The sequence below is a fragment of the Dendrobates tinctorius genome, unplaced genomic scaffold (genome assembly GCF_039654945.1).
Source record: "Dendrobates tinctorius isolate UK_male_01 unplaced genomic scaffold, ASM3965494v1 ptg000342l, whole genome shotgun sequence".
NCBI classification, from domain to species: Eukaryota; Metazoa; Chordata; class Amphibia; order Anura; family Dendrobatidae; genus Dendrobates; species Dendrobates tinctorius.
Window position 1 is genome coordinate 3,545,931 of NW_027362008.1, and position 13,974 is coordinate 3,559,904.

The 13,974-nt window shown below is 47.1% G+C and overlaps 1 protein-coding gene across 1 annotated transcript in view; it reads left to right on the forward strand.

Moving 5' to 3' along the window:
* Positions 1-4,564: 4,564 nt before the first annotated feature.
* Positions 4,565-13,974, forward strand: part of LOC141074935 (uncharacterized) — an 80,306-nt gene continuing 70,896 nt past the window's right edge. Inside the window, exon 1 of the mRNA XM_073562261.1 lies at positions 4,565-4,686. The gene's annotated coding sequence lies outside the window, so the exon portion shown is untranslated. The remainder of the gene's footprint in view (positions 4,687-13,974) is intronic.

Sequence of the window (13,974 nt, forward strand, 5' to 3'; positions counted from 1 at the left end):
TGATGAGTGGTTCATGTATTACTGCCTTACCATTGTGGACTACTGTATACCGGTGATGAGTGGTTCATGTATTACTGCCTTACCATTGTGCACTACTGTATACCGGTGATGAGTGGTTCATGTATTACTGCCTTACCATTGTGAACTACTGTATACCGGTGATGAGTGGTTCATGTATTACTGCCTTACCATTGTGAACTTCTGTATACCGGTGATGAGTGGTTCATGTATTACTGCCTTACCATTGTGGACTACTGTATACCGGTGATGAGTGGTTCATGTATTACTGCCTTACCATTGTGCACTACTGTATACCGGTGATGAGTGGTTCATGTATTACTGCCTTACCATTGTGGACTACTGTATACCGGTGATGAGTGGTTCATGTATTACTGCCTTACCATTGTGAACTTCTGTATACCGGTGATGAGTGGTTCATGTATTACTGCCTTACCATTGTGGACTACTGTATACCGGTGATGAGTGGTTCATGTATTACTGCCTTACCATTGTGGACTACTGTATACCGGTGATGGATGGTTCATGTATTACTGCCTTACCATTGTGGACTACTGTATACCGGTGATGGATGGTTCATGTATTACTGCCTTACCATTGTGGTCTACTGTATACAGGTGATGAGTGGTTCTTGTATTACTGCCTTACCATTGTGCACTACTGTATACCGGTGATGAGTGGTTCATGTATTACTGCCTTACCATTGTGAACTACTGTATACCAGTGATGAGTGGTTCATGTATTACTGCCTTACCATTGTGGTCTACTGTATACAGGTGATGAGTGGTTCATGTATTACTGCCTTACCATTGTGAACTACTGTATACCGGTGATGAATGGTTCATGTATTACTGCCTTACCATTGTGGTCTACTGTATACAGGTGATGAGTGGTTCTTGTATTACTGCCTTACCATTGTGCACTACTGTATACCGGTGATGAGTGGTTCATGTATTACTGCCTTACCATTGTGGACTACTGTATACCGGTGATGAGTGGTTCATGTATTACTGCCTTACCATTGTGAACTACTGTATACCGGTGATGAGTGGTTCATGTATTACTGCCTTACCATTGTGCACTACTGTATACCGGTGATGAGTGGTTCATGTATTACTGCCTTACCATTGTGGACTACTGTATACCGGTGATGAGTGGTTCATGTATTACTGCCTTACCATTGTGAACTACTGTATACCGGTGATGAGTGGTTCATGTATTACTGCCTTACCATTGTGCACTACTGTATACCGGTGATGAGTGGTTCATGTATTACTGCCTTACCATTGTGGACTACTGTATACCGGTGATGAGTGGTTCATGTATTACTGCCTTACCATTGTGAACTACTGTATACCGGTGATGAGTGGTTCATGTATTACTGCCTTACCATTGTGCACTACTGTATACCGGTGATGAGTGGTTCATGTATTACTGCCTTACCATTGTGCACTACTGTATACCGGTGATGAGTGGTTCATGTATTACTGCCTTACCATTGTGAACTACTGTATACCGGTGATGAGTGGTTCATGTATTACTGCCTTACCATTGTGGACTACTGTATACCGGTGATGAGTGGTTCATGTATTACTGCCTTACCATTGTGAACTTCTGTATACCGGTGATGAGTGGTTCATGTATTACTGCCTTACCATTGTGCACTACTGTATACCGGTGATGAGTGGTTCATGTATTACTGCCTTACCATTGTGAACTACTGTATACCGGTGATGAGTGGTTCATGTATTACTGCCTTACCATTGTGGACTACTGTATACCGGTGATGAGTGGTTCATGTATTACTGCCTTACCATTGTGAACTTCTGTATACCGGTGATGAGTGGTTCATGTATTACTGCCTTACCATTGTGCACTACTGTATACCGGTGATGAGTGGTTCATGTATTACTGCCTTACCATTGTGAACTACTGTATACCGGTGATGAGTGGTTCATGTATTACTGCCTTACCATTGTGTACTACTGTATACAGGTGATGAGTGGTTCATGTATTACTGCCTTACCATTGTGGACTACTGTATACCGGTGATGAGTGGTTCATGTATTACTGCCTTACCATTGTGAACTACTGTATACCGGTGATGAGTGGTTCATGTATTACTGCCTTACCATTGTGGTCTACTGTATACCGGTGATGAGTGGTTCATGTATCACTGCCTTACCATTGTGGTCTACTGTATACCGGTGATGAGTGGTTCATGTATTACTGCCTTACCATTGTGGACTACTGTATACCGGTGATGAGTGGTTCATGTATTACTGCCTTATCATTGTGGTCTACTGTATACCGGTGATGAGTGGTTCATGTATCACTGCCTTACCATTGTGTACTACTGTATACCGGTGATGGATGGTTCATGTATTACTGCCTTACCATTGTGTACTACTGTATACCGGTGATGAATGGTTCATGTATTACTGCCTTACCATTGTGCTCTACTGTATACCGGTGATGAATGGTTCATGTATTACTGCCTTATCATTGTGGACTACTGTATACCGGTGATGGATGGTTCATGTATTACTGCCTTACCATTGTGCACTACTGTATACAGGTGATGGATGGTTCATGTATTACTGCCTTACCATTGTGCACTACTGTATACCGGTGATGAATGGTTCATGTATTACTGCCTTACCATTGTGCTCTACTGTATACCGGTGATGAATGGTTCATGTATTACTGCCTTATCATTGTGGACTACTGTATACCGGTGATGGATGGTTCATGTATTACTGCCTTACCATTGTGCACTACTGTATACCGGTGATGAGTGGTTCATGTATTACTGCCTTACCATTGTGCACTACTGTATACCGGTGATGAATGGTTCATGTATTACTGCCTTACCATTGTGCTCTACTGTATACCGGTGATGAATGGTTCATGTATTACTGCCTTATCATTGTGGACTACTGTATACCGGTGATGGATGGTTCATGTATTACTGCCTTACCATTGTGCACTACTGTATACCGGTGATGAGTGGTTCATGTATTACTGCCTTACCATTGTGCACTACTGTATACCGGTGATGAATGGTTCATGTATTACTGCCTTACCATTGTGCTCTACTGTATACCGGTGATGAATGGTTCATGTATTACTGCCTTATCATTGTGGACTACTGTATACCGGTGATGGATGGTTCATGTATTACTGCCTTATCATTGTGCTCTACTGTATACCGGTGATGAGTGGTTCATGTATTACTGCCTTACCATTGTGCACTACTGTATACCGGTGATGAATGGTTCATGTATTACTGCCTTACCATTGTGCACTACTGTATACCGGTGATGAATGGTTCATGTATTACTGCCTTATCATTGTGGACTACTGTATACCGGTGATGGATGGTTCATGTATTACTGCCTTACCATTGTGCTCTACTGTATACCGGTGATGAATGGTTCATGTATTACTGCCTTACCATTGTGCTCTACTGTATACCGGTGATGGATGGTTCATGTATTACTGCCTTACCATTGTGCACTACTGTATACCGGTGATGAGTGGTTCATGTATTACTGCCTTACCATTGTGCTCTACTGTATACCGGTGATGAATGGTTCATGTATTACTGCCTTATCATTGTGGACTACTGTATACCGGTGATGGATGGTTCATGTATTACTGCCTTACCATTGTGCTCTACTGTATACCGGTGATGAGTGGTTCATGTATTACTGCCTTACCATTGTGCACTACTGTATACCGGTGATGAGAGGTTCTTGATTATTGATCCAAGCTCTGGAACGATCTGTAAAATCCTCGGCAGATGGTTAGTGAGGGGACATCAGTGATGTGTGACAAGCTTTATGTCTCTGCCTCCTTCAGTGCCTGACAGTCATGTGTGACACTCAGCTTCCTCCTCTGCTGGTTGCAGGGTCAGGTTTTGGCTCTGGGTTACTTCTCCTTCCTGATGTTCCTATATCCTCTGGTGGTCGTGTCTGTGGATATAGAACACGGCCGCGTGTGATATATTGGGGGCTGTTATTCGGGAGGTTATAGGGGCAGTGAGACCCCGGGCTGTAGCTCTCCGTGTGTGATCGCAGTCTGCACTTTAGGGTCCGGCTGTATACAGGGGGTGGGGAGCTGCTGTGTTACTGTCTCCCAGATAGAGTCTGTGCCCGCAGCCGGCCGGGTGAGCTCTGCAGGCAGCGGATGGGAGCCGTCCAGGGCTGCAGGGAGATGACACAGCAGGGGGCTTCCTCCATGGGGGTCGTCATCTCAGGCTCCTGCACCAGGTCCGTCCATAACAGATGCATCAGAGACACTAACCCTGGGTCACCACTGAGGAAGGGGCCGAGTCACAGGTGATGTAGTAGGGCGCCCCCTCACAAGTGTAATGGCTGATAACAAGAACACAGGTCCTGCCCTCAGGAAGAAGCTGCTGCACCCAGCAGCAAACGACCTGCGGTGACGTCACTGCCATGTGATCAGGGGGCGGAGCTCAGAAGTGATCACATGACGGTGACGTCACCACAGGTCCTTCACCACCTCTCCTGAGCCGCGCCCACTGATCATATGACGGTGACGTCAGCACAGGTCCTGCGCTCTCAGTGCGGCGGCTCCGTCCTGGTGGTGCGAGCCGCTCGTGTTCTCTGTTATCAGCCAGCAGCAGATCTCCGCGCCAGTCAGGTAAGATCCCTGGAGGGGAAGAGGGGGGGGGGATTTCATTTTTTTACATTGTCCCTGAGTGTTTGGTGGCTGCAGTCTGTGACGCCGAGGAGGGCGGAATCCTGAGGGAATGCTCGTCTCACAGGCCGGGTGCACACGGAGTGAGAATTCCGGAATTCCATTCCGTGGGAAAATCGCATTTTAAATTCCCGCAGAAAAATTAGCGATTTGGAAGCGTAATTAGCAGAATGCTCGCGGTTTCCCGGCGATCTGGAGCATCGCTTGGAGAACTGATTCACAGGTTGGTCGCACTCGTCATACACAGTGTTTGACTAGTGTGTCCAACTTTTTACTGCCGAGGCGGCATCACTAGTAAGATAGGATGCTAAAAATAAAAATCGGGTTCTATGCACCGTCCGGCGCAGCGTCCTCAGGCCTCAGCGGTGCTCCCGTTCCCAGTAATTCCTGGCGAGACCTTTGATGATGTCGCGGTCTCACGAGGAATAGGGACCACTACAGTATCGTGAGACCGCGACATCATCAAAGGTCTCACCAGGCATTACTGGGAACGGGAGCATCGCTGAGGCCGGGAAGGCTGCGCCGGACGGTGCATAGAACCCGATTTTTATTTTTTATTCTCCTTTTTACAGGGATATGGTACCCAAAGCCGGGAGGACAGTCTCCTCTCCTCCGGACCCTGGGCACCATCCGCACATGGTCTGCTTACTTTTCGCATTGGTGTGCACAGCGACATACGGGAAGTAAGCGGAACAATGCGGGTGCGGGATCGCTGCGATTCCGCTAAATAATGAGCATGCTGCATATTCCTCTGCAATGAAAATCCGCAGCATTAGCACAGATGTGTGGAATCCCATCGGAATGCATGCAATGCTGTTTTTTTGGATTTTCGCAGCAAAATCGCACATTAAAAAAAGCGACATGTGAACGCAGCCTTAGGCTGTGCGCCCACGTAACCGTTTTTACCAGCAAAAACGCTTAAAAATCGCATAAAAGAAGCATCCCATTCATTTTGATGCATTTTGAACTTTTTGTGCCTATTGATGCGTTTTTTTCCGCGAAATATATGCTTTGCAGTAAAAAACGCAGCCTGCTCATTAATTTTGCAGAAAATTCCGCGTTTTTAGCTGTTTTCTATGTCTCTGGGTGCGCGCTGAAAAAAGTGCTTCAAAAACGCGCGTTTTCTGGGAAGGAGTCCGGTTTTGATGCAGAGATTTTCTGCATGCGTGGGCACATAGGCTAAGGCTGTGCCCACGTTGCGTTTTTCATGTGTTTCCGCCGTGTTTTTGCCGCAGCGGAGACGCTTAAAAACGCTAATAAAACGCATCCCATGCAGTCCTATGGGATTCCCCGTTGCCGTGCCCATGCTGTGGATTTTTTCGCTGCAGAATCGCATAGCGGTAAAATCCGCAGCATGTCCATTATTTCTGCGGAATCACTGCGATTCCGCACTCATAGGATTGCATTGATGTCCGGCGTTGAGAGGTCCGGCGCCTGCGCACTGCAGTATTCTGCTCTGCCCTCAACAGAGCAAAGCAGTGCGCCTGCGCCGGAGCCATTACAGGATGGGAGAAGAGGATGTCACCGTTAGAAGATGGGAGGCACCGGACGGGACGGCGACACTCATTGGACCGTACCGGACGCCGGGGTGAGTATAATCTAACCCTTTTTTCTTGTCTTTCAGGTTACATCGGGGCTTATCTACAGCATTACAGAATGCATTACAGAACGCTGGAGAGAAGCCCCTGATGGCGGAGGCCACAGCTCAGAGGCAAAAAATAGGTGACAGATTCCCTTTAAGTGATGCTGTTAGTAATTAAACAGCAGTGACTGGAATTTTCTCCTGCTGCTGTCACAAATAGACACCGGCTGTGAAGCAGATCTTCTGACAAAGCTCCATACGTGGTACCAACAGAGGTTAGGATGCAGCTCACATATACCACAAGATTGTAGGAGTGAGGCCAGTCTGACAATCAGACTGCTTCATCATCATCATCATCATCATTATGATTATTTATATAGCACCATAAATTCCATGGTGCTGTACATTAGACGGGGTGACATCAAAATACAAATATCACAGTAAACAAACTAACAATGACAGACTGGTACAGAGGGGAGAGGACCCTGCCCTTGCCGGCTTACATTCTACAGGATGGGGAAGGAGACAGTAGGTCGGGGGTTGCAGTAGCTCCGATGGTGTGGAGGTGGATGCGTGGTCATTACAGGTTGTAAGATTTTTTGGAGAGGTGGGTTTTCAGGTTCCATCTGAAGGATTCGAGGGTGGTGGATAACCAGACGTGTTGGGGCAAAGAATTCCAGAGAATGTGGGATATTTGGGAGAAATCTTGGAGGTGATTGGGTGAGGAGCGAATAAGCGTGGAGGAGAGAAGGAGGTCTTGGGAGGACCGGAGATTATAAGAGGGAAGATATTCAGAGATTAGTTCTGAAATATACGGAGGAGAAAGGTTGTGGATGACTTTGTAGGTCAGCGTTAGTAGTTTAAACTGGATATGCTGGGAAATTGGGAGCCAGTGAAAGAACTGGCAAAGAGGGGACGCAGGAGTGTAGCGAGGAGAGAGATTAATTAGTTAGGCAGCAGAGTTAAGGATGGACTGGAGGGGTTAGAAGGTAGGCCTCAGAAGAGGATGTTGCAGTAGTCAAGGCGGAAGATGATGAGGGCATGCACAAGCATTTTGGTAGAGTGAGGGTTGAGGAAAGGACGGATTCTGTAAATATTTTTGAGCTGGAGGTGGCGAGATCTTGGATGTGTGATTTGAAGGACAGGGCAGAGTCAAGAGTTACTCCGAGGCAGCGGATTACCGGGACAGTGGAAAGTGTGAATTCATTTGTTGTGATAGATAGATCAGGTATGCGAGATGGAGGAAAGATAACTAGTTCGGATTTGTCCACATTGAGTGTGAGGAACCGAGAGGAGAAGAACGCGGATATGGCTGATAGTCACTCTGGGATTCTGGAGAAGTGACATCTGGGCCAGAGAGGTAGATCTGAGTGTCATCAGCATATAGATGGTACTGGAAGCCATAGGACTTTGAGTTGTCCCAGGCCAAGGGTATAGATTGAGAAGAGAAGGGGTCCTAGGACAGAGCCTTGAGGCACTCCAACAGAGAGAGGGTGTGATGAGAAGGTAGTGTGGGAGTAGGAAACGCTAAATGTGTGGTTGGTAAGGTGTGAGGAAATCCAGGATAGGGCAAGGTCTTTGACACCATAGGAAGAGAGGATCTGTAGTAGGAGGCAATGGTCAACTGTGACGAAGGTAGAGGACAGGTCTAGAAGGAGGAGTATAGAGTATTGTCCGTTTGCTTTGGCTGTAAGTAAGTTGTTAGTAAGTTTGGTCAGGGCAGTCTCAGTGGAATGGTGGGGACTGAAGCCAGATTGTAGATTGTCGAAGAGCGAGTTATATGCAAAGTGAGAGGAAAGTTCAGCATGGATGTGCTTCTCAAGGAGTTTGGAAGCAAATGGGATTAAAGATATTGGGCGATAGCTGGACATAGCGCTTGGGTCAAGGGAAGGCTTTTTGAGGATAGATGTGATTGTGGCATGTTTGAAAGCAGTGGGGAATATACCAGAAGTTAGTAATAGGTTGAAGAGATGGGTTAGGGATGGGATTAGTGTAGTGCTGAGGTTGGGGAGGAGATGAGATGGGGTCAAGCGCACAAGTGGTGAGGTGTGATTTGGAGAGAAGATGAGCAAGCTCTCCTTCAGTGATTTTGGAAAGGGAAGTTATGGAGTTAGGACATTGGTCTGGCATACAAAGGGGTTGTGGTGGTCGGACAACAAAGACTTGCCTTGTTTGGTCTATCTTATTTTTGAAGTGCGTGGCACTTGGCACTCGGCCGAGATTAGGAAAATCGGAAGGGGCAGTGGTGGCAGTGATGGGCAAAGGAGGTAGTTAAAAGTATTGAACAACTGTTTAGGGTTGTGGGATAAGGAAGATACAAGGGATGTAGAGTAGGCCTGTTTAGCAAAGGTGAGAGCTGATTTGAATGTGAGTGTTGCTTGTTTGAGTGCAGTGAAGTCGTCTTGGGAATGCGTTTTCTTCCAGCGCCGTTCAGCAATTCTGGATACTTGCCGAAGCTTTTTAGTGGTGTTATTGTGCCAGGGTTGTCTATCGATTCGTCGCACTCTGTTATGCATGACAGGGCGACCGACTCGATGACTGATGCAAAAGTGGCATTGTAGAAAAAAGTGGCACTGTCTGTCATGGAGGGAGGATATGGAGGACAGTGGTAGAATAGATTCAGAGAGTGTGCGAGTGTCTAGATGTGCGAGGTTTCTGCGGGGGTGTGCGTGTTGATGGACATGGGTGACAGGTGAGGAGGACAGTGATGAGAAACTGAGTAGATGGTGGTTGGATAGAGGAAGAGGGGAGGTGGTGAAGTTAGAGAGCAGAGACGGGTGAAGACCAGGTCTAATGTGTGTCCATCTGTGTGGGTGGCTGAGGAGGACCACTGAGTAAGTCCAAAGGATGAAGTAAGGGACAGGAGTTTGGAAGCTGCCAACTGGTGGGTGTCAATGGGGATGTTGAAGTCAACCATGATGATAGTGGGAATGTCAGCAGAGATAAAGTGAAGAAGCCAGGTGAAGAATTGGTCAATAAAGGGAGTTGTCGGGCCCGGAGGTCGGTATATGACGGCAATTTGAAGGTTGGAGGGGGAGTAAATGTGGACAGAGTGAACTTAAAAAGAGGAGAGGACAAGGGAGGGTAGAGGTGGTATTGGGTTAAAGGTGCAGTTGGAAGAAAGGAGAAGGCCCTCTCCTCTGCCATGTCTGTTGCCAGGGCGAGGAGTGTGGGTGAATTGGAGGCCGCCGTAACATAGCGCAGCAGGGGAGGCTGTGTCGGAAGGTGTTAGCCATGTTTCGGTGAGGCCCAGGAAGGAAAGATTATGAGAGGTTAAGAGGTTGTGAATCACGTGGAGTTTATTGCAGATGGAGCGGGCATTCCAGAGAGAGGGAGCAGGGTGGTGGGCGTTAAGGGCACGAATTTGAGGTAGGCAAGATTTAGGGTGTTTATCTTGTGTTGGGAGCGATAGAAGGGGGTAATAATGGGAGGTATGAGATGTGGGGATCCAGGATTGGGAGACATGTCGCCAGCAGTGAGGAGAAGCAGAGACAGAGCAGGTGGGAGGAGAGTGGGCGACTTGTTTTGTGTTTTATTAGGAGAGATCTGAGGTTGAGGAGCAGGTCAGAGGAGGAGGTCAGGGTCATGTACCCACCTCTCAGCACGTGACTTGGTTTTGTGCCTGCAAGCCTTAATCTATCTCTTCTCACTGAATCCAGCATTCAACCTCTGTCCTATGCTGCAGTGGGAGCATAAATCACACCTCGAAACAGACCACACACTCCGTTTCATACACGCTGCCACCACTCACCGAATACACGGGCTATTAGTCTCAGAAATATTACTACTACAGTCTGCCAATTACCAGGATCATACACTTTAAGGCTATGGATTCTTTAGAGCATACAAGTTTCAGACTTATTAAAGTTTTAAGCTTTAATAGAAAAATTACAGTGCTTACAATAAAAGGATATACAAAATATGGAAATAAAAAGTGACATACAAATATGCAAAAACAGTGATAAAATAAAAAGGATAAAATAGCAGAAATACCTGCAATGTTTCCATCTGCAGTTATTCTGTTTCCAGAGGGAGGAGAAGCAAACTATGGCACACATCCGCCTTCCAGGCTGCCCCCACATGTGAACATCTTTCTTTGTGTAAAGGCCTAATTTATAGATTTGACATAGAGATCAGATTTCTAGACCAGCCTCTCATGTTAATATTCTAATTGCTGGTTTGTGACTGGCCCATGACGACTCTGCCAATGAATACATTATTTTCCTCTGAAAACTCTTTGTGTAACCTTTCTCATTGATAGATAGTGTCAAGCTGCGATTGGCATCTCTCTTAGAAGAGTCAGAAGGTGTGAAATGTTTCCACTTTGTGTGTTCTCAGCAAGGCCCTCTGGGGAGACAGGAGACTGCCTTTCTCAGGATAACATATGTTGGGAACTTTGTGAAGAGCTGCAGCCTCAAACAGATGTTAATTACTGCTGGTCATACATCCATATATATACATATTTCACTACACCTCCCTCCTTATGAACGTACATGGGGGTTGGCTTACAGGTCAGCTCCCGAGCGCGTATCTGGCTCCGCCCCACCTTGGCGAGATAAGCCATCAGCATTGCCTTGATCGATTCCTTTCTTATGTTGAATTGTGGAATCATATTGCTGTAATATCAGGCTCCATCTAAGCAATTTCCCGTTGTCCCCAACTACTCTGTTGCGCCAACTCAATGGGTTATGATCTGCTATCACAGTGAAGTTGCGCCCATATAGGTATGGTTGCAGTTTCTGTAGGGCCCACACAGTTGCTAAACATTCCTTTTCAATGGTGGCATACGCCACTTCTCTGGGTAGACGTTTCCTGCTTAGGTAGAGAATTGGGTGCTCCTCACCTTGCTGGTTCACCTGGCTGAGAACCGCTCCTAGCCCGTAGTTGCTGGCATCTATCTGCACTACAAACCTGCAAGTGAAATCTGGGGCCTGAAGGACGGGTGAACTAACCAATGCCGACTTTAGGGCAGAAAATTATTCCTAACACTGAGGGGTCCAGGAAACAATTTGGGGAATCTTCCTCCTGGTCAGATCAGTTAGCGGCTGGGCCAGAGCGCTGTAGTTTGGTACAAACCTCCTATAGTAGTCAGCCGTACCCAGGAAGGACAGTGCCTGCTTCTTGGTTCGTGGGGTGGGCCAGGCTGTAATGGCTTCTACCTTCCCTGGCTCAGGTTTTAGCAGTCGTCCCCCCACCCGGTGTCCGAGGTATTGGACTTCACGCATGGCTACCTGACACTTCCCCGGCTTCACAGTAAGGCCTGCATTGTTAAGCCTTTCCAACACCTGAGAAAGATGTACAAGGTGTTCCGCCCAACAATTAATGAAAATGGCTATATCATCGAGATAAGCAACGGCAAAGCCATCAAATCCTTCTGACAAGTCATTAACCAACCTCTGGAAGGAGGCAGGGGCATTTTTCATACCAAATGGCATCACCGGGAACTCAAACAGCCCGAATGGCGTTATAAAAGCAGACCTCTCCTGAGCTTCTGTGGTCAGGGATATCTGCCAATATCCCCTGCTTATTAAGTCCGTGATAGTGAGATATGATGCATTACCCAGCTGCTCTAACAGCTCGTCTATCCTCGGCATGGGGTAGACCTCACATGTAGTAAGTAGATTTAATTTCCTGTAGTCTACACAGAATCTGGTAGTACGGTCCTTTTTCAGGACCAGAACCACAGGCGAGGCCCAGGCGCTCTGGGATTTTTGTATTACATTCAGGTTTAGCATCTCCTCTATCTGTTCCCTCATGTGTGCCTTCACCTCTGCTGACACCCGGTATGCAGACTGTCTTACTGGGCGATTGGTACCAGTGTCTACATGGTGAGTGGCTAAGTGAGTCCTCCAGGCTCCCCTGTGAAGACTTCTGTGAACTCGCTGAGCACCCCCATCAGCTCCGACCTCTGACTGTGGGATAGCTTGGGGTTAACCTCTACTGACTCCAGGGACTCCCTATACGGAGTCCCAGCCCCCACATCTAGTAACAGATCAGCCTCCCCCTCTTCAGGCAGGCTACAGACAGGAAACACACAGGGCTGCCTGTCATGATGAGCCTTCACCATATTTCCCTGGAATACCTTCTGACGCTTGGCATGCTCCTCTAGGGTCGCTACATAGATAACAGCATTTAGCCGCTTGTGTACAGTGTATGGTCCGTCCCGTGAGGCCTGTAATTTATTCTGTAACATAGGGACCAGCACCCGAAACCTTCTGCCCCTCCTCCTAGGCCCTCAGTCTGGCATTACAGTGGTACCAGACCTTCTGGTTGATTTGGGCCTGGGTCATGTTCTCATGGGCTGGGTTGCTCAGTTTTTGCATTTCCCTGAGCCACAGTACATATTTGACCACCGAGACGCCCGTAGTTTTGGGGTCGCCCTCCCAACAGTCCTTAATCAAATCAAGTGGCCCCCTGACCCTCCCCCCATAAACCAGTTCAAAGGGGGAGAATCCTGTAGATGCCTGGGGTACCTCTCTGTACACAGATGAGGGAGGCACCGCTCCCAGTCTCTTCCTCCAGTCTCCACCAGCAGTTTGAGCATTTGTTTTAATGTTCCGTTAAAACGCTCGTAGAGTCCGTTGGTTTGGGGATGACAGGCGCTGCCACAAAATGCTGCACTTGTATTTTCTCGCAGAGGCTTTCCATCAGATCGGACATGAGTTGGGTTCCCTGATCGGTTACCATTTCCCTGGTGAAACCCACAAGAGAGCAGACAGTCAGTAAAGCCTCCGCCACTTTGTCTGCTCAGATGGAGGACAGCGCCGCAGCTTCCGGATATCATGTACTATAGTCCACCACTGTGAGGATGAACTTTTTGCCAGAGCTGCTAGGGATTTCAAGTGGCCCTATGATATCCACAGCCACTCGCTGGAAAGGCTCATCGATCACTGGCAGTGCTATCAATGGGGCTTTCTGTATATCCCCAGAAATCTGACAAACTATGCAGGATCGACAGTAGTTGGCTATATCTGTCCCCATCTTGGGCCAATAACAGTTATGTGTCAGGCGAGCTTTAGCCATTTCTATTCCAAGGTGTCCATCCAGAGGACTTTCATGAGCAGTTCTCAATAATGGTTCCCTAAATAGATAAGGAACGACCAGCCGCTTTTCACAGTCCCAAGGTTCTGTGGTATCTTTTCTTTTCAATGTTCTTTTTATTGAGTTTTAAAGCATAACAATGAATAAAATGAATCAATGTTACATTATAGAATGCAGTGCTTGACAAATACATTACGGATTATTCAAGATGCCCGCAGTACAAACACACCCTTCCCGTCTGCGTTACGCATTTTTTACTAATGAAATATAGTTTGGTATCTGAGCATAAAGAGAACTGCTCAGATTAGTGTAAATAACAGAACTAGTGTCCCTGGCTCAATTATAACACTCCACTCCTCCAGTTTAGCCATTTGGGACAATAAGATATAAAGTTATAGATAGTGAGAGCAAGAAGAGAGAAAGTAGGAAGAAATAGAAAGTGAATGGCGGGGGGGGGCAGTGGCACGTCGCTAGATAGCGTCCTGTGTCATGTCCGAATGCATGCTTGATCTAAAGATAATCCAAGGTCTCCTGGAATGGTACTAAAGAGAGATTCACTAGTGCTACCAACTCAGCCATGTGGTATAGGTGGTCTATTTTAACCCCTT